This window comes from Psammomys obesus, unplaced genomic scaffold (genome assembly GCF_907164565.1).
Source record: "Psammomys obesus unplaced genomic scaffold, mPsaObe1.curated_primary_1811, whole genome shotgun sequence".
NCBI classification, from domain to species: Eukaryota; Metazoa; Chordata; class Mammalia; order Rodentia; family Muridae; genus Psammomys; species Psammomys obesus.
This window is the reverse complement of record NW_026596440.1, coordinates 7,976,688-7,998,967: the sequence shown is the minus strand read 5'-3', so window position 1 is coordinate 7,998,967 and position 22,280 is coordinate 7,976,688. Positions and strand designations below refer to the sequence as shown.

Here is a 22,280-nt window from a genome sequence, read left to right as displayed (position 1 = left end):
CCCGTCTCCAAAGGAATAACAGAAAACCTAAGTACGGTGTTGTAAACCAACATGTACGTGTCGCTTGCCTAACTCGGTTGAGTGGAAAACAGAAAAGTGATACCTAGTGTAGTAGAGCATATCAAATCGTTTCCAACAAAAGAACAGAAACGCAAAGAACAGAATTGTAAACTAAATCACACACCAGTCATTTATTTATGTACCTTGAGTGGAAAACAGAAAACTGATATCTCATGCAGTAGAGCACACAAACATGTTTTCAACCTAAGCACAGAAATGCAAAGCACAGTGTTTTAAACTAAGTCACATATGTGTCACCTGCTTAACTAGGTTGAGTGAAAAACAGAAAACTGATTCTTAGTGTCGTAGAGCATATCAACCCGTTTCCAACAAAAGAACAGAAACGCAAAGAACAAGGTTGTAATCTAAATTACACACCTGTCGCTTGTTTAACAAGTTTGAGGGGAAAACAAAAGAAATGATATCTAATACAATAGAGCACACTAAAGCTTTTCCAACAATAGAATAGAAAGGCAAAGCACAGGGTTGTAAACTAAATCACAGACAGGTCGCTTGTTTAACTAGATTGAGTGGAAAACTGAAAACCGATATCTCATGCAGTAGATCCAGTCTCAGAACAGAGCAAAACAAAACTAATAGCCCTGTGTGTGTGTGTGTTTACAGTTACTGTTAAGATAGCATTCTCTAGAAGCTGAGTATTAACTTCCGATTTTCCAAATTTCTCTACCATAAACATACCAGTTTTATATTCAACAAAATGTGACTTTGAGGCTTTCCACTCTGTGTCTGCCCCTATCATGGTCCGGGAGGACTCCACACTGGGCCACCTCCAAATGCAGGCCCCATTCAAGGCCCCCCCATCTCACCTTTCTGGCTAGGTGAGGGCACAAGCAAGCAAGAGTGGTGAGGAAGGATGAAAGCAGAATTACCTGTAGCTCTTGTTCTGCCATCTCTGTGCTCTCGGAACACACCTTCATCTGCACAGACTTGAAAGTCCAGTTTCACCAGAGGCTGAGGCTCCAGGAAAAGGCAACGAGTTCATTGGATTAAATGTGTCACAAGAGTCAGACAATAATAAAAGACTAGTGGCCTTAGTGCCCATTCCCAGTGACCCTCCCTTCAACACCCAAAGAGCCTATATGACTGAGGATGAAGCCTGGAAGTCATACCTGGAGAACCCTTTGACTGTGGCCACCTAAGCCATGATGAACATCAACAGGGATGAGGACAGTGCCTTAGGCCTTCTCTATGACTACTACAAGTTCCTCAAGACAAGTAAATTCTGTCTGTGAGCAAAGCAAGTGACAGCCAAGAAGACCCGGATAAAAGAAACTGTCTCGGCACCAGTGAAGTCCAGAGCCACTTGAGTGGAGGAGAGAACCGAGAGCAGGTCCTGAAGACCACCCCAGTGAACCTCTGCCTGAGACAAGAGCACGTGGGGAGTTCCAAGCGTGATCAGTACAACGTGTCCATCACGGAGAGTCTGGCCGTCATCCCCATGTCAGGCATCACTGTGGTGAAAGCTGAGGATTTCACACCAGTGTTCACAGCACCCCTGTGTACTACCTCCGCGCATATTTGAAAAGACTCAGTATGACCTTCCCTCAATAGCCAGTCACAGCTCCTATCTCAAGAAGGACCAGCACAATACGCTTGCAGCACTTACAGTGAGAGCTTCAAGGATGGGACCTCAGAGAAGTTTCCGAGTACTTCTGCTGGTGCTGAAGACTATATGTATGACCAGGCAGGGAGTGGTACATTTCAGTACACCCTGGAAGCCACCAAATCTCGCCATCAGAAGCAGGGGGAGGGCCCCATGACCTACCTCAAAAAAGGACAATTATATGCCATAACACTCAGTGAGACTGGAGACAACAAATGCTTCCAACACCCCATCAGCAAATTCAGGAGTGTGGTAATGGTGGTCTTCAGTGAAAACAGAAACCGAAACAAACAGCTGAAAAACTTGAAGTACTGGCATTCTTGGCAGCACACTGCCAAGCACAGAGGGTCCTTGACATCACTGACTACAAGGAGAGCTTCAGCACCATTGGAAACATCGAAGAGATCGCATACAATGCTGTTTCCCTCACCTGGGATGTGAACAAAGAGGCAAAGATTTTTCACCACCATGAATTGCTTGAGTACAGATTTCTCCTCCCAGAAGGGTGTGAAAGGATTTCCTTTGATGATTCAGATTGACACATACAGTTACAATAACTGCAGCAATAAACCCGTCCACAGAGCATACTTCCAGATCAAGGTCTTCTTAGACAAAGGAGCAGAAAGAAAAATCCAAGATGAAGAGAGAAAGCGGAAGAGAGAGAAGGGCCAGGCCTCCAAATCCAGCGCAACAACTCCTTTGATGGGAAGCTGGCTGTCATACCTTTACAGAAGAAAAGTGACATCACATATACTTCAAAACCATGCCTGACCTGCATTCCAAGTCTGTGCTCTTCAAACCAGATGTTCACTTTTCAGACCTGCAGAGGACTGGACAGGTATATTACAACACAGATGACGGACTCAAGAAGGCAGTGTCCTCATTAAATGGATGTTCAGGCTCATGGAAGAGAAGTTTGGTCCGACACCATCTAAGCAGATTAAAGAAGAAAATGTGAAGCTAGTGCTTTTGTACATGCAGAAGGAGAGTGATGAGGTGTCCAACGCCCTGATGCTGAGTTCACCCACAGTGAAGGGCCTGATGGAATCACTGAGAAGTATGGGCTGCCAGTGGAGAAAATCACAAAGCTTCATAAGAAGAGCAAAAAGGGTGGCCTGGAGAACATGGATGACAACATCATTGAACACTATTCAAATGAGGACACCTTCATTCTTCAAAATGGAGAGCATGGTGGAAGGCTTCAAGATCCCGCTTATGGAGATCTGAGCTCTAGGCCCAAGTCCCCTTGACAGGAGCTTCCAGTGCACTCCTTCCTGGGAGAGGTGGGCTCACTGCCCTACAACCTGGAGACCCATCTCACCCATCTCAAGTGCTGGGAAGGGGGCGGGGCCCAAGGCCCACCAACTGACCAACAGTCAGCTCTTCCACTTGCTCAGAACTGAAGCCTTTGCCTCTCAGCTAATTTCTTTGAGCCTTTCAGGCCCTTATTTATTGTCCATTTCTCCCCCAAGAGCTTGGAGTCCAGGCTCTCCAGGACTCTACAAGTTAGTGATAGCTCCACATGAGACTTCCAGAGTTCCCCTTCAAGAGAAACACAGCTAGTCCACTCATCTCGAAGAGCCTTGGGAACTGCGATATCTTTTTTCTTACCTCTCCACATTTCTTGAGTGGATGGACAAGATGAGCTGCTTCTTGGCACAGTCATCATTGGTGGAGTAAAGAGGACACCCATTTTCTGGCCCCAAACCTACAGATGGCTCTGAGGAAGGTCATTTTGTTTAAATGCTTCCAGGGGATCTCAGCAAATTGTGCTTGACAGTCATGTACATAACTTGTATCTAATATCACAGTAATATATTTTACCTGTGGTGTGTGGGCATGTTTACTGCTGTTGCCCTGGAGGGGACATACCTAGAGACTCAGAACATTGTGCTCTATCTGATAGGAGGCTAGGAAAGAGGCCTTTAAGGTGTCATGTGACTGGTGCATGCCAAGATGGACTCTCCACTGAGCCATGCTGAGGACTTGTTTCCCCAAATGGAGCCCTCTCCCCTCAAACATGACTCTCCCTTGAGGCCATTACATTTTTGTCTCCTGGTGATTTGTTGTCTAAGGGTGTCCTTTGAGCTGTTTAGGAAAGGCTGTACTGTCAGTGCCTTCTTTAGCATTGGTATGGGACACTTTGAGGCTTATGCAAAGTTTCCGAAAAGGTTTGTACTGGGGCTCTATCCCTGGGGCCCTATCCCTGGGGCCTGTTGCAGAACTGCTTGGTATACCAGGGATTCTGGACCCTGTGGTGCCTTATAGTTTACAAACATGTCCATCTCAAGTGGTCCTTTGCAAACCCAGCTGCAACTTTGTGAAGTGAGCCAGCAGCTCAGCTGGGCTGTGACCAGCAGACATTGCTTCCTCTGGCTTCTGAAAGTGGGAAGAGATTGTCCACCCTGGTGGAAAGTATGGGAGTGCTGATGCTTCTGATACTGGCTTTGAGAGGCACACTGGAGAGCTAAGGCTATTTCCTCCTCTCCTGGACCTTGGGAGGGCAAGAGAAAATGGCTTCTCTGAACAGCATGTCCTATGGTGGACCTCAGATCTCTTTGAGAGGACAGGTTGGTAGCTTGGAGATTTATTTGTGACCTCGTGGGCTGAGCACTAGTTTGGATAGTCAGGCACATCCCACCCCAAAGCCTAGATAATGGGGCAGCTTTCATGGAAAAGTCCAAATTTTTCTGTGAAGCACTTTGATGTCTTACCTGGAGGCTCTGTTCTTCAGCTCTAGCCTTCTTGTCCCACCTTCCCCTGAGGGCCAGAGTAGCCGAGGCTGACTCTAGCCCAGCTTCCCAAAGCTACAGAGGATTGAATGGGCTAGAGAGTAGGTGCTATGACCAAGAGGATCCCAAAGAATAGCAGGCGCACCTTTCTGAGACCTACTGGGCTCCGAATTCCTCTGTGTTGGCAAATGTTTGCATCCTGGGCTTGGCTCTGCTTACTCCTCTGCTCCACCCCAGACACCACCCACTGAACCAGCAGCTTGGGGACCCTCTAGGGTACTGGCGGGGCTCTGATCTAAGGTGGACAAACTCAGTGTTGGAAATACATGCTCTATGTGCTTCCCATGTTACAGCACTTGGGTTAGCTCCAATCATGAATGGCAGACCTTAGGGTGGCTCAGGATTTCAGGGAGACAGATCTGTAGCGACCTGACAGACTCCCAGCTGTTCTCTCCAGTTTCTGGAAAACTGCCCATCTGCTCTGAAGCAGAGGACCAGCTGAAGATGGCTTTGCCTTTGTCCTGAGTCACTACAGTCCTTGTGGTAGCCAGAACAAGGGACATGAAGCCAGGACCACAAAGAGGGGTACAGCGGCAGGTCCAGGAGTGTCTGTTGGTGGACTTCCATGCATCCGTCCCTCATTGCTCCAGCAGAGCTTTGCTGGGCATCATTTCCTGAACAAAAACACTCCAGCAAAATAGAAAAGCTTGTCTCTCCTTTGTCCCTGAATTAAGCTCACCCAAATAAAGGATTTTTTTTTGTAATCCATAAAGGTTGGGGAACACATGAAGCAGGTTGGGGAACACATGTTTTCATTCTACATCCCTCATTGCTGAAATTTCCTCGGTGTCTAGAAATTGGAACCAACAACAACAACAAAAATACACAATGGGCTGCCATCTTGAAATCAGTTCGTAAAAGACTAAGGCATTTCCCAATGCAGAAACCTGGGAAGCATGAAATGAGTTAAAACATTTATTTTCTGTGCAACAGGAAAAGTGGGTTTGTGCCAAATTCTAAGAATGGCCCTTTCTGAAAGACAAACAAGGGGAGACTTGTTTTTTTATGCTTCCACATAAAAAAGAGTAAATGTAACTTAATAGTTTTGTAAATGGGAGAGGGGAATCTATAAACCAAAAATATGTTATTTTATTTTTTGTACATTTTTAAGAAGAAAAAATAAATATTCACAATATGAAAAAAATATGACTTTGAATTCTTAAGGAATGTTCAGAGAGGGGCTGTGGTCTGTGACTTGCGTTCTCAGTCTCTCACTATGAACAAAGAAGCTACCCCTTCCTTTCTCATTTAATTCCAGGGCTCTGACTTCCTATCATTGTCTCTCTGTGGTATTGCTGTGCCTAATGAAAAGTGTGCTAGAGTTTCCATGTTGTGTGCACACCTCCAGCTTACCAACTACCACAGGCAAATTATTTTGACTTCTGAGTCTAGAGCTGGAGGATGGGCCACCAGACAGGCATGGCAAACAGGCCACAGGGTAGTCCCTACAGAGTCCTCTGTCCTGGAAAGGAACTGCCCAGACACTGCTGTGCATCACTGACCGCAGCAAAGGGGGAAGGGAAAGAATGGTGACTAGGTTTGTGCTTGAGCCTCTAAACTCTTGGCTGCTGGAGTGCTTTCTACAGGCAGAAGAGTGGATCACAGGGAACTGAGTCTGTGGCAGCTTTCCCCAAACCTGCAGTGCCCTTCCCTCCTGCAGTCAGTTCACTTTTCTGTGGCATTAAAGGTCTGCTCATTTTGGCTCTCAGCAGGATGCATCTCTGGCCTGGAGGAAGCCCAGATTATATAGTTAATGGAACATCAGGTTTTCTAAACCAGGAGCAAAGACTGTATAATGATAACCCTGAACACCACGGTAACACAATAGGGTATTACTAGGGGCTCTGGCAACTGGGCCGCACAGTGCTTTACACTGACGGAATTTCGTGTTTATATAAACATGCTTTTCTGGTTAGAGTTGGGAAGAGTAGCTTGCTGGGAATTCAATCAGGGATTTGAAAAGTCAGACTCGGAAGACCCCTATCCAGAAAAGAACAACAGAGAGTCTCTCTCAGGTCTCCCAGGGGTCTTCAGCTCCCACCATAGACATGGATGTACTTTTCCTTCCTGGCAGGGTCCTTTGTCCTGAACTGTGCATTTACACACTATATACTAATCTTCTTTATGTAGAGAAGAGGGCAGGTTTTCCATCTCCAGTCTCAGGGAAGTGCTGGCCATGACACGCAGGCCATAAAGACTTCAAAAGAATACTAGAAGATAGTAGGGGTAAAGATGTACTTTTTGCTCAGCCAGTCTCTATGTCTTCTCCGCCCCAAACAAAGGAAGCCCAGCTTGTCAGTTCCTCAGACTTTCTCTGGGCATTCCAAGGTGGTGCTGATCTGTAGGGCTGTGAGAGAGTGTGCTACCCCAGGGCCAAGGACACATGTGGAACGGATACAGACATATATTTGTCATCCTAGACTGGGACCTCACTAGGTAGGATGTTGTTTCTCTGGGAAAAGACCTAGGTTCCCAATGACTAACTACCAAAGGAATTTTTGAGAGTCCAAACTTAGGTGAGCCACCCAGACCCCCATTATCTCTCACAAGGACCCAAGGTGCTTTGTCTGGGAGGCAGGCAGGATGATTCTTATTTTGTAGATGGGAAAATTTTTGTTCAGTACCCCCTCCTGGTAAGAACTGCTCCAAATCAGGACTAGCTCTGTCTGCCCCCACTTCCAAGTCTGGCCTTTCCTGCTCATCTCTTTCCTGTGCCATCGGGCTGTAATGAGAAACATATGGCAGTGCAGCCGGTGAGATCCAATGGGTTCCAGGAACTGAAAAACACTGCATCAGAGTTTCAGTAAATCATGGAACCCAAGCAGTCAAGACTGCTCAATTATGGAGTAGCTACTGGACTAGTGTTCATCAGCTACTGCTGGTAGGAGATTCTGCATGCTCCTACTACGCTAGATATATCACTTTTCTGTTTTCTTCTCAACTTACTTCAGTAACATTGTTTCCTGTTTTCTTGTATATACTACACAACCCTGTGCTTTTACTTCCTTTTCTTGGAAACATGTTCATGTGCTCCTCTCTACTATGCTAGATATATAACTTTTCTGCTTTATTCTCAACTTAGTTCAGTAACACTGTTACCTGTTTTAATGTGCCTACTTCACAATGCTGTGCTTTCAGATTTTGTTCTAACCTCTAAAACATGTTCATGTGCTCTTCTCACTATGCTAGCTCTATCGATTTTCTGTTTTTTCTCAACCTAGTTCAATAACAATGTTATGTGTTTTTATGTACTTACTTGACAACACTGTGCTTTGACTTTCTGTTCTTACCTTGGAAACCCATTCATGTGCTCTTCTCTACTACACTAGATATATCACTTTTCTGTTTTCTTTTCAACTTAGTTCACTAACATTGTTATTTGTTTTCATGTACTTACTTCACAATGTTGTTCTTTGACTTACTGTTCTTACCTTGGATACAAGTTCATGTGTTCTCTTGTACGCTAGATATATCACTTTTCTTTTTTCTTCTCACCTTAGTTCAGCAACCTTTTTACGTGTTTTCATATACTTACTTCATAACACTGTGCTTTTAGTTTCTCTTCTTACCTTGGAAACACTTTCATGTGCTCTTTACTATACTAGATACATCACTTTTCTGTTATCTTCTCAACTTAGTTCACTAACATTGTTAAATGTTTTCCTGTACTTAGTTCACAATATTGTGCTTTCAGTTTCTGTTCTAACTTTGGAAACACGTTCATGTGTTCTTCTCTACTACGCTAGATATATTACTTTTATGTTTTGTTCACAGTTCAGTAATATTGTTATGTTTTCATACACTCAGTTCACAACGCCGTGCTTTCATTTTCTGTTCTTACTTTTGAAACACGTTCATGTGCTCTTCTCTACTGTGCTAGATATATTAATTTTCTGTTTTCTTCTCAACTTAGTTCAGTAACATTGTTACATGTTTTCATGTACTTAGTTCACAATGATGTGCTTTGAATTTATGTTCTTACCTCAAAAACACATTCATGTGTTCTTCTCTACTACACTAGCTATATCATTTTTCTGTTTTCTTCTCAACTTATTTCAGTAACATTGTTATATGTTTTCATGTTCATAGTTTACAATTCTGTGCTTTCAGTTTCTGTTCTAACCTCAGAAACACATTCATGTGCTCTTCTCTAGTACGCTAGATGTATTAATTTTTTTCTTTTCTTATCAACTTAGTTCAGTAACATTGTTAAATGTTTTTAAGTACTTAGTTCACTATGATGTGTATTCAATTTGTGTTCTAACCTTGGAAACACGTTCATGTGCTCTTCTCTAGTACACTAGATATATCACTTTTCTGTTTGCTTCTTAACATACTTCAGTAACATTATTACGTGTTTTCATATACTTACTTCACAACGTTGTGCTTTCAGATTCTGTTCTTACCTTGGAAACAGGTTCATGTGCTCTTCTCAACTATGATAGCTTTATCATTTTTTTTAAAATTTTCTTTCTTTCCTCCTTTTTTAAATTTTATTTTTTTATTAGTTACATTTTATTAACTCTGTATCCCAGCTGTATCCCGCTCCCTTATTCCCTCCCAATTTCACCCTCCCTCCCTCGTCTCCTCCCTGCCCCTTTCCAAGTCCACTGATTGGGGAGGACCTCCTCCCCTTTCATCTGACCCTGTTTTATCAGGTATCTTCAGGACTGGCTGCAAAGTCCTCCTCTGTGGCCTATCAGGACTGCTCCTCTCTTGGGGGGTGGGGAGGTCAAAGAGCCTGCCATTGATTTCCTATCAGAAATAGCCCCTGTTCCCCTTACTATGGGAAACCAATTGGTTACTGAGCTACCACGAGCTTCATCTGAGCAAAGGTTCTAGGTTATATCCATACATGATCCTTGGAGGAGTGTCAGTCTCAGAAAAGATCCCTGTGCCCAGATATATTTGGTCCTAAATGTATCTTGTGGAAGTGCTATTCCTAGTTGTCCGAGAAAGCGCCAGATTGATTTCCAAAGTGGTTGTACCAGTTTACATTCCCACCAGCAATGGAGGAGGGTTCCCCTTTCTCCACAACCTCTCCAGCATGTGTTGTCACTTGAGTTTTTCATCTTGGCCATTCTGATGGGTGTAAGGTGAAATCTCAGGGTTGTTTTGATTTGCATTTCCCTAATGGCTAATGAGGTTGAGCATTTCTTTAAGTGTTTCTCTACCATTCAATATTCCTCTATTGAGAATGCTCTGTTTAGATAGCTTTATCATTATTCCATTTTCTTCTCAACTTAGTTCACTAGCATTGTTACATGTTTTCCTGTAATTAGTTTGCAATGCTGTGCTTTCAGATTCTGTTCTAACCTCAGAAACATGTTCATGTGCTCTTCTCTACTATGATAGCTTTATCACTTTTCCATTTTCTTCTCAACTTAGTTCAGTAACATTGTGACATGTTTTCATGTACTTAGTTCACAACGCTGTGCTTTGACTTTCTGTTCTTACCTTGTAAACACGTTCATGTGCTCTTCTCTACTATGCTAGATATATCACTCTTCTGTTTTCTTCTCAACTTAGTTCTCTAACATTGTTACATATTTTCATGTACTTACTTAACAATGCTGTGCTTTCAGATATTGTTCTAACCTTGGAAACATGTTCGTGTACTCTGATCTAATACAAAAGCTTTATCACTTTTCTGTTTTCTTATCAACTTAGCGCAGTAACATTTTTATGTGTTTTTATGCACTTAGTTCACAATGATGTGCTTACAGTTTCTATTCTAACCTTGTTAAGCAGGTGAGACATGTGTTTTAGTTCGCAATGCTGTGCTTTGCGTTTCTGTTCTTTCGCTGAAAATAGGTTTATGTGCTCTACTGCGTGAGATCTCACTTTTCTGTTTTCCTCTCAACCTAGTTAAGTAGGGAAGAAATATGTGTTTTAGTTCACAACGCTGTGCTTGCCTTTCTGTTCTTAAGTTGGAAACAGGTTTATGTACTCTTCTCCAGGGTGCTAGATATCACTTTTCTGTTTTCCTCTCAACCTTGTTAAGCAGGTGAGACATGTGTGTTTTAGTTCACAATGCTGTGCTTTGGGTTTCTGTTCTTTCATTGGAAACGGGTTTATGTGCTATACACTGTGAGATACTTTTCTGTTTTCCTCCCAAGCTAATTAAGCAGGTGAGACATATGTGTTTTAGTTCACAACACTGTGCTTTGCATTTCTGTTCTTTCATTGGAAATGGGTTTATGTGCATTACTGTATGATTTATCTCTTTTCTGTTTTCCTCTCAAGCTAGTTAAGCAAGCAAGACATAGATGTTTTAGTTCACAACGCTGTGCTTTACGTTTCTGTTCTCTTGTTGGAAACGCGTTATGTGCTCTACTGTCACTTTTCTGTTTTTCTCTCAAGCTAGTTAACTCTAAATGATAGTCATGAAGTACAATAAATAGGAAGTACTAGGTGGAGATGGACCACTGCATAACTAAAGAACCTAGACTAACCTCTATTTGTTGTAGCCTTTTCTAACACTGAGGATGGAGTGTTGCATGGAGTAGGACATTCAATTGATATGCTTTTGACTCTTTCCTCTTCCTCTTTTTGCTCACAAAGATATTGTATTTGATATGGGAATTGAGGACTCCTTTCCAGGAATTACTTCTTTAATGGCAATTTTAGCACACCCTAGGGTAGTTCCACATGTTTAATCTGACATGTTGACAGCGTTCTCATAGAGATTTCTTTCAGAAAAATCAGAAAGAGGCAGCTGGTTCTGGATGGTTATTGCCTTTTAAGGGAGGGAGATAGAATACAGTTTAACATGAGTAACAAAACTGGAAGAGTTAATTTGATGTGGGATGGAAGGTCAAGATAGGGACAAGAATGATGAAAGAAATAAATAGCACTAAATACCATTCCAAAAAATAATATGGAATTCTACCGATTACTATAGAAGCTTCCTAATGTAAATATGTATATATACACATATTCACACATACAAACAAATATACCCATATGCACACAGACGTGATACACATATATGCACATAGAAACATATACAAAATCACACACACAGAAACACATGATCACACATATATAAACTCTTATACACACATATACACATGCATATACACACACCTACACACTTAGACACATATTCACACACATACAAAAACACACATTCAAACACATACACACATACACACACATATTCACACACCTATACACACATACACAATATTCTCACATACATACATACATACATACATATACACACACACATATATATACACACATTCACACAGACACAAACACACACACACATACATTTTGCTGGATAATTTTATATCCACTTGATACACGCTAAACTCATCAGGGTGAATGGAATCATAGCTGACAAAATCCCTGCATGTGATCTGGCTGTAGGAAATTTTCTTTATTTGTGGCTGATAGGTAAGGGTCCATCCCATTGTGAGTTATGGCATACCTAGGCTGATAGACTGGATTCTATAAGAAAGCATGCTCAGTGTTGCTGAAACTTACTTTGAGAGTTAAGCAGGAGGAAGTCTATAGATGAAGCCACATAGTGAAATGCTGACAGTTTCTGATCTTGATGCATACAGTTTATTTCTTGCTCTACTGATGTGTAAGTTTGAAAAAAAATGAAGTTTGTAACCTTGAAGTCTAAGCTCCATAGATGAATTAAACAACAAGCAACAGCAGCAACAGCAGCAGCCAACAGCCGTGTTCTGAATTACACATCTCTAAACATATCAAGAAGCTGGGTGTTACTTTAGATTAGTGAGTTTCTTCTTAACTATGAAATTTTACAGCTTTGTGTTGATAATTTACCAAAGGCACACTATGTAGTACTAGCCTTTAGTTCGCAGAGCCCTGAGAGCAAATCCCAACGCCATGTAAATGGAGCCTTGCGATAGGAATCTATCTTCTCAACTCCAGCACACAAGAATTCCAGGTGAGAGGATCAGCTTTTCAGGTTCACCGGAAGGTACATGGGAGATTTGAAGCCAGTCTAGGAAATGTGCAACCATGTCTCAAAAACAAATGAATAAATGTCAGATATTCTATTTTCTTCTCTCACTATATTTCTGCCTGAATTCTACATAGAAACCCCTCCAAAAACAATAACTAGGAGACTTAAGCTAAGTAGGAAAAAAACCTGAACACAGGAATGCATAAGAAAAAACTTCCCTGTCAAGCTGGTGAAATGTAAAATTTAAAAAAAAAATCTGTAATAATTTCTTTTTATGTTTTTCACTTTAATCTGACAATTTACAATGTCTTTTGTACTTAAAACTTTGTCATCCTTTCTTTGACTAAGATTTATTGTTGACTCAAAACATTATTTGAAATTTAACTGTTCCTTTTGAATTTTCTTACTTGAAAGTTTATTGGATGAATTACAGTAAATAAAAGAAAGCCAGAATGGAAATTAAAAAAAAAAAGAAAGCATGCTCAGTAAACCACAAGGAGAAAGCCAGTAAGCAGTATACTCTCCTAGGCTCTGCATTGGCTCCTACCTCCCAGTCCTGCCATGTTTAGGTTTTTGTCCTGACTTTGTTTCATGATGAGCAGCAATATGGAAGTGAAAGCCAAATAAACCCTTTATTCTTCAACTTGCTCTTTGGTCACACTGTTGTGTTTTGTCTCAGTGATAGGAACCCTAACTAATACTATATATAATTGTGTGTGTATAAATATATATAATTAATAAGATAATAACTCAATAATGAGGCAACAATAATCCTGCTAGACATATCAGAATCACTAATAGGAAGCTAAATGTTATGAATGGGAAACTTCTTTGATTGTTGTTGGCCAATGAGTTCTGACAGAACAATGAACTTATAAATTATTCCCAGTTCAATTGGTTACTCTCAAGAACTAGAAATTAAGATCCTATTTTTGAAGATGTTTTGGGTACCAGAGGTATGATATACCAACCCAATACTAGCTTGAGCCCTTCATCCCTCTGGCTAGCTTTCACAGTGCTGTAATGTGTTATTCACACTGCTGAAGGAGAAAAGTAGTCATCATCTTTCCAGAATCTTATGGCCTCCAGTAAAGCTTATGCTGGAAAGACAACCCACTGGTACAATAGTGGCAGAAGGGACATTTTAATTACCAACCACAGAATGAAACCCGCACATGACCCCACTGTGGGGTCAAAACTCATGTATTCATGCTTTGGTCTTTGATTTTGTTCCATTGGTTGACATGTCTGCTTTTGTACCTGTACCATGCTGTTTTTCTTACTATGGCTCTGTAATATATCTTGAGATTTGAAATGGTAATCAGGCTTGCATTGTTCTTTGTAATTAGGATTTCTCTGGCTATCCAAGGTCTTTTGCCATTCCATATAAAGTGTAGGATAGGTTTTTGTTTGTTTATTTCTATGAAGAATAATATTGGGATTTTAATTGTAATGAACTGAATCTGTAAATAAGTTTTGGTAAAAAAAGAAATATTCTTGCCAAGCATGGTGGCACACACCTTTAATCCCAACACTTGGAGGCAGAGGCAGGAGTATATCTGTGAGTTTGAGGCCAGCCTGGTCTACAAAGCGAGTTCAAGACAACTAAGGCTACACAGAGAAACTTTGTCCCCCCAAAAAAAACCCCAAACAAAACAAAACAAAACAAAACAAAACAAAAAAAACCCAACAACAACAAAAAAAGGATTTTTATTCTATTCTACTCTGTTCTATTCTATTCTATTTGTTCTATTCTATTCTATTCTATTCTATTCTATTCTATTCTATTCTATTCTATTCTATTCTATTCTATTCTATTCTATTCCATTCCATTCCATTCCATTCCATTCCATTCCATTCCATTCCATTCCATTCCATTCCATTCCATTCCATTCCCAAGGCTAATTCTACCAAAAGACCATAGGATGTCTTTCCATTTTTTAGTGTTTTTGTCTGTTCAGAAATTTAATCTCATTGTGGAAGTCCTTTACTTTCTGGGTAAAGTTTATTCCTAAGTATTTTGTTTTCTTCACAGGTATTGAGAATGGGAATGTGTTCATGATCCCATTATCTGTATGGTTGTTGATGTATAGGAATGCTTTTGATTTGTGAAAGTTGATTGTATTCTATCACATTGGTGAATTTAATTATCATTTCTTAAAGTGTTCTTGTAGACCTTTTGGGATTACTCATGTATTATACTATGTCATTGGCAAGTGGGGATAGTTTGAATCTTTTCCAATTCATGCCTTAAATTTACATCTTTTATAGCTCCGGCATATAATAGTTTGCTGTTGTGATGAAACACCATTGCCAACTGCAACTTGGGAGGGAAAGGAGTTATTTTGCTTATAATTCTGCATCACTGTTCATCATAAATGAAGTCTGGATAGAAACACAAGTACGGGACAAACTTGGAGATAGGGGTCCTTGTGGTGGTGGATTTTTTTTTCATGAGTGTGTAGTCTTCTTCCTTACCTCTTCTTATACATTTAAGTTTGAAGTCTATTCTGTCAGATATTAAAATGTTTACACCAGCTTTTACCTTTAGTCTGTTTGCTTAGAATCTTTTCTGACACTTTACTCTGATCTGATGTCTATTTGTGAGGTTAAGGTGTGTTTTTTGCATACATCAGAAGGATTTTATCATATGTATTTTATCATATGCATTCTGTTAGCTTGTATCTTTTTATTGGGAAAGTGAGCAAACTGAGGTTAAGAGATATCAATGAATGGAAGCCCTGAATCCATTCATTGTGAGGAAGATAGTCATGAGGAAAAACCTGGTTGTAGGAGCAGCAATTCCTTCCAACTATTTCCTTGAAGTTTGGGTAGGATCTAGGGAAATGGCATCTGTTTCTCAGGACAGTGTCCTTCCAGCCAGAGATGAATCATATGCTTGGCTTACATTGTTTTCTCAGGAAGAAAGCCTTTGTTAAGCTGTCTCTCATTATACCCATTCATTTCCTTGACATTTAACTTCTTCTGCTCTAGAGTTTAAATGATGAAGAATATGTAGCCTGAATTTAAGCATGCAGAGTTATGCCTCATCCAACCATTGGGTTTTCATACTTCCTATGAATGCCTTTGTTAAACTGTGTTAAAATTTGTTTTTTAGGAGATCATCTTCTTCATGTGTCATGACTCTATGTAAGTACACAATCTCACAGCCTCCCATAATCTAATGTGGGACATCTGAGAAAAATTCAAGGGTTTCATTTAAGAAATTTTAAGACTTTTCATGGTTCAGTAAGTAAATTACTACTCAGATGTTGTTGCTAGCCTTGTTTGATCTTTATTTAGATTTGAATGTGGATAGCTTCATCCTGGTTTAGATATTACCTGCCCTTTCTCCTTTATACTAAGAAGTGTATTTATTCCTTTTTGTCCATTGAGATGAGGTTTTTTCTACTGCAACAACCCATCTGCCCAGGGTAATTTACATACCTGGTTTAGGTGCTCAGGTAATATGGCATTTTGATCTGGGTTATTGGCATAGCTCTCCAAGTCATTTTGACTTCTTTATTTATTCCAGTGGAAAGGAGATGTCATGCCACTCTTTCTTCTAGGTAGTTTTCTGTCAGGAAACACCCCTTAAGGGTAGGGATGTAGATGAATCTCTTACTTGTTTGCCCTTTGAATAAAAGATACAGGGCTCTCCTGAAGAAGGAAAATTTTGAAATTTCTGGAAGTCAGAATTGATATCAGAGTATCTCTCAATGAGTGGTGACATCTTGTAAGAAAAATATTCCCTGACTCAGGATGATCTTTTCTAGGTCCCACCATTTGCCTGCAAATTTCATGATTTCCTCGTTTTTAATTGCTGAGTAGTATTCCATTATGTAAAAGTACCACAATTTCTGTATCCATTCCTCAGCTGAGGGACATCTGGGTTGTTTCCAGGTTCTGGCTATTAGGGATAAATCTGATACAAACATGGTTGAACAAATGTCCTTGTTGTGTATTTGCACATCTTTTGGATAAATACCTAGGAGTGGTATAGCTGGATCTTGAGGAATCACTATTCCTAATTGTCTGAGAAAGTGCCAGAGTGATTTCCAAAGTGGTTCCAAAAGCAGAAAGACACAATGGTGTATACTCACTTATATAGACCTACATGAAAAGATAAACATATTGAAATCGATACACCTAAAGAAGATAAACAAGAAAGAGGAGCCCGGGTAAGATGATCAATCCTCACTTAGAAAGACAAATGGGATGGATATTGGATGTAGGAGAAAACAAGGAACAGGACAGGATCCTACCACAGAGGGCCTCTGAAAGACTCTACCTAGCAGTGTATCAAAGCAGATATTAAGACTCATAGCCAAACCTTAGGCAGAGTGCAGGAAATCATATGAAAGAAGGGGAAGTTAGTAAGAGCTGGAAAGGACAGGCGCTCCACAAGGACCAAATGTATCAGGGCACAGGGGTCTTTTATGAGACTGATACTCCAACCAAGGATAATGTATGGATATAACCTAGAACCCCTGCTCAGATATAGCCCATGGTAGCTCAGTATTCAAGTGGATTCTCTAGTAAGGGGAATAGGGACTGTTTCTGACATGAACTCAATGGCTGGCTCTTTGACCCCTCCCCACCCCAAGGGAGGAGCAGCCTTGCTAGGCCACAGAAGAGGACATTGCAGCCCGTCTTGAAGAGACCTGATAAGCTAGAGTCAGATGGAAGGGGAGGAGGTCCTCCCCAATCAGTGGACTTGGAAAGGGGCAGGGAGGAGATGAGGGAGGGATGGTGGGATTGGGAGGGAATGAGGGTGGGGGCTACACCTGGGATACAAAGTAAATAACCCGTGATTAATATAAAAAGTAAAAATTATTATAAAAAAAAGAAAAATATTCCCTCTTCTATTTCTTAGCTTTCCTTTTTAGAACCTTACCCATGTGGGAATACTCTGCAACTAAAACTTGAGAATCCATCCATCAGGTTTTAGTTACTTCTGGGTTGGTTCATAGGGCAGAGAAGACTCGAACTTATTTTTAGCATGTCTGAGGGCTTTCTTTTGTTCTACAGAGTACACCTAAGTGTATGATGGCTATGTTTAAGACAGCCATCTGCTGAACATTTTTACCCAGATGATATTCAGGCCAGATACAGGTTTAAAAACAGATCAAGACACATTTTCTAAGCACCTCAATGTCTATATATAGACACCTCAAGTGTATATATCATCACTGTCTTGCTGCTCCCAGGCATGTGTCTAGAGAGTGTGCTCTGACCAATATAGATGGGAGGCATATGAGTGATATCCAGCTTAATGTCCTTGGGATGAGCTTCCAAGATAAGTGTGGTTTGAGGCATTTGCTTTTCTGAAGACCATTGTCCTGGATCTTGCTGTTTTTATTGGTATCCTAGATATGTATGATGCTTCTATTCCTGAAAGCCTATCAATTCATTACTGACTTTTATGTAGAAGGTTAGGTCAAGGTAATGCTAACTTGGTGTATGATAGAGAAAGAGTTTCTCTATAGAGAGGCTTAGGAGCTTGTTTATTTCTCTAACAAAAGCTATGGTAACTTTCATCACATACAGAGGGGAACTGGATACCAGTGTATATCAAATAATTGGTTGATCAAGTTATTACATAGTAACAAAATACCAGAATCTTGGATAGATACAATCTGTGGGACTTCTTGGCTGACTGTCATTTGCTGTGGGACTGTGGTATGGTTTCTTGTGCCTGAACTAAGAGAAACACCAGGGTCCATCATATGGAGCTTTAGTATCTAGCATCACTGTTTTTTTTTTTCTACATATGTATTCAGAAAAGCTATGGATGCTTACTGCAGATGATATCTAGGATTAATGAGCAGGGAAGGCTTTGTGGGATTCAGACATAGAAAACGTGGGGGAGTTCCAAAGAGAAGCAACACACTTTATCTTGTCTTAGTATAGCGAAAAGAATTAAGACACTGAAAAAAGAAATCGAAGAAGATATAAGAAGTCGGAAAGATCAGTAGGATTAATATAGCAAGAGTGGGCCATCTCAAACTCTGAAGTTTTCACCCTGTGAAACTTCAGTTTTAAGAATAGGCTACATATAACAGAGTTTTGGGGTAAAGAACCTCTCAGTTGTCACTTCCAGGGATCACAGGATGATGCCAAGGTTATTGGTTCCTCTCCACAGACTGATGGTTAGACCCTATTGCTGCAGACTGATGGTTAGACCCTATTGCTGCAGACAACACTTACACAACTTACTGTGCATGGAGATGTTGAGCTTAGCCTACCTAGAGCCTTCACCCCTACTGACTAGTGTTCATGGTACCAAACACCAGTACTCCACATGTTATCAAAGGAAAAATGTAAAGCCTAATTGAGCTATAAAGCCCTAGATCTACAATCTTGATCTTCCTGCAAGATGTATCACAATAGTGGCACAAAAATTGTGAGAGTAACCAACAAACGTTTGATTTGATTTAAGGCCTACTTCACGAGATGGAACCTATGGCCAAGAGTTCCAGAGTAGCTAAGAATCTGGGGTTTGATAGTCCAGGAACCAAACAGAAAACTAAATACCACTGAGTAGTTTAAGTATTCACTAAAGGAACATAGTATTAACATGGTTCCTTATGAAATTTTGTTATACCCCTAAATCAGCATCTTGTCCAGCTATCATGAGAGAAGCTTCCTGCTGGAGTAGATGGAATAAATACAGCAACACACAGCTGAACAAAGTGCAAGGAGAGACCATAACATTCAATCCTAATTGTCTTCAGGGTTCATGGAACTCTGTAGACAAGGAGGCAGAAAGATTTGTAAGAGTCATATTAGATGGAGGACACTAAGGAAAGAGCACCTTCTGAACACAGCAGCACTGATGCACACATGAATTCAGAGAGACTGTGGCTGCTTGCTGAGGGCATGTACTTCTCGGGTGCAGGTGAAGTCCCATCGCTCAGAAGAGACGTGGACAGAGCCCCATCCATAACCCTGACATTATCTCCAATTGATAACTGCTCCCAAATGAAATATTAGTTTTCTCCAATGGAGTCTCAGTAGGTACACAAAGCACACATAATTCAAATTACCATGTTGAGCTGTAGACGGCCAATAAAAAATGAAACCAAAGGCATTTTGGAGGTCCTTTGTTTCATAAAGCTTTGTCAGGGCTTACTTTTTTATTTGTTTGTTGTTTTATTTTTTTTTACTTTGCCTATATATTATGTTTTCCAATTTTGTATTTTTATGGAATTTCTGTGGTATGAATGTCTCATCAGAAGTGGCTGCATTGCTTTCCTCTGTGGCCTGGTAAGGCTGTTCCCTGCCGGAGCCAGCCAGCAGAGTCGAACGGTTCTTGAGTCGGGAGTGAGGATTAATATTATTTAAATAAACACACAGCACACAGAAACTTTTTTAAAGGTCCAGACTCGACAGCCACAGCAAAAGGCAGGCTGCTGCAGCAAGCAGTGCAAGCAGCAAGTCTCAAGTCTCTGCCTCCAGCCCTCTGTTCCCTAACATTTAGATTTCCCACATTATACTTGCTTTTTGTGAAATCTTAGGTCTGGTTCATGCTCCACGTCCTCCAAGATCTCTCCTCCAGCTCTGCCCTCCTCGTGCTTTCTCCTCGAGCTTTCTCCTGGAGCTCCTCCTCCTTCTCACCCCTTCCTGTTCTCTAGCTCCTCCCCTTTTTCCTGTCCTCTGGCTCCTCCCATCGCACAACATTGTATCTAGTTGCTTATTTGTGTCCTGTTTACACAAGAGTTGAGACAGGATGCTTGGAGCATCATCTTCAGCCTTCTTCTGCAGTAACTGTCAGCCTGTCTTTTTATTGTAGAGTTTCTAAGCCAGAGTAGAAACATCTCAGAACAATGGTTTAATTTGCACAAGGAGCCTGAGGAAGAGGTTTGATCCTCACAAGCTATCCTACCTGCTGTCACAAACAAAAGGAGATGGACTTGCAAATTCTCTGCCATTAGTAAAGGCCACCTAAAAGCCATCTCTCTGCCGAGATTTAAATATCAAAGCAGGCCACTGGAGTCACAGCTCCCTACAGTTCCCCACCCAGGGGAGAGATGATCAAAGAGCCAGCCACTGAGTTCATGTCAGAAACAGTCTCTGTTCCCCTTACTAGGGTACCCACTTGGAGACTGAGCTGCCAGGGGTTACATCTGTGCAGGGGTTCTAAGTTATCTCTATGCCTGGTCTTTGGTTGGAGTATCAGTCTCAGAAAAGACTCCTGGGCCCAGAGTTTTTGGTTCTGTTGCTCTCCTTATGGAGCTCCTCTCCTCTCCAGGTCTTTCTTTCTCCCCCTTATTTCATAAGATTCCTTGCACTCCTCCCAAAGTTTGGCTCTGAGTCTCAGTATCTGCTTTGATACCCTGCAGGGAAGAGTCTTTCAGAGGCCCTCTGTGGTAGTCTCCTGTCCTGTTCCCTGTTTTCTCCCTTTTCCAATATCTGTCCCATTTGCCTTTCTGATTGAGGACTGATCATATTACCCAGGGTCCTCCTTCTCACTTAGATTCTTTAGATGTAAAGATGTTAATATGTTTATCTTATATTATATGTCTAATATCCACTTATAAGTGAATATATACCATGTGTGTTTTTCTGCTTCTGTGATACTTCACTTAGGATGATCTTTTCTAGTTCCCACCATTTGCTACAAATTTCACGATTTCCTTGTTTTTATTGCTGAGTAGTATTTCATTGTGTAATTGTACCACAATTTCTGTATTCATTCCTCAGTTGAGGGGCATCTGGGTTGTTTCCAGGTTGGGGCTATTACAAATAAAGCTGCTAGGAACATGATTGTGCAAATGTCCTTGTTGTGTGCTTGAGCATATTTTGGATATATGCCTAGGAGTGATATAGCTGGATCTTGAGGAAGAACTATTCCTAATTGTCTGAGAAAGTGCCAGATTGATTTTCAAAGTGGTTGTACAAGTTTACATTCCCACCAGCAATGGAGGGGTTCTCCCCTTTCTCCACATCCTCTCCAGCATGTATTGTCACTTGAGTTTTTGATCTTAGCCATTCTGATGGGTGTAAGGTGAAATCCCAGGGTCATTTTGATTTGCATTTCCCTGATGATTAAGGAAGTTGAGCATTTCTTTAAGTGTTTCTCTGCCATTCGATATTCCTCTATTGAGAATTCTCTGTATAGGTCTATACCCCATTTTTTTTAATTGGATTGCTTGATTTGTTCCTTTTTAACTTCTTCAGTTCTTTATATATTCTGGATATTAGCCCTCTCAGATATAGACAGAATATAGAAAATGGAAAGGGAGAAGGAGTCTTAGCTGGGGTACCCTCGTATATCTTGGAATTTTCACTGTCCTAGGTTTCTACCTAATTCCAAAATGCACACCCTCATTTCAGATGTCTTTGTCAGTACTCTCTTTGTCTTTCTCCTTTCACTTCATCCCTCATGTTTCCATCCTCACCCGTCCCTCCTTCAGTCCCCTCCCTCTCCTTACCCTTAATGTCAAATTTATTTCCCTTTATCAGTGAGATTCAAATGGTCCTGTTTTACTTATCTTTTGGGGGCAAGTGGATGTTAGCATAGTTATGCTGTATTTTCTTACCAAAAGCCATTTATAAGTGGGTACATACCATGTTTGTCTATCTAGGTCGGAGTTAACTCAGAATGATTTATTATACCTCCATTCATTTGCCTGCAAATTTCATGATGTCACTGTAACCAGGCAAGACTCCAGTGGAGGGATTGGGACATCAACCTATCCACAAAACCTTAGACCTACAATCTGACCTGCTAACAGGTTTACACCTGGAGCAGAAATTGAAAAACTGGTCAACCAATGACTAGTCTGGCTTGAGACCGATGCCATGAGAAGATGCTCAATCCTGACACTGTAAATGATATTCTGCTATACTTGCA

The 22,280-nt window shown here is 41.0% G+C and overlaps 1 pseudogene; it reads left to right on the top strand.

Moving 5' to 3' along the window:
- The first annotated feature begins 1,006 nt into the window (after positions 1-1,006).
- Positions 1,007-2,911, top strand: LOC129669663 (grainyhead-like protein 2 homolog; annotated as a pseudogene).
- The last annotated feature ends 19,369 nt before the right edge of the window (positions 2,912-22,280 follow it).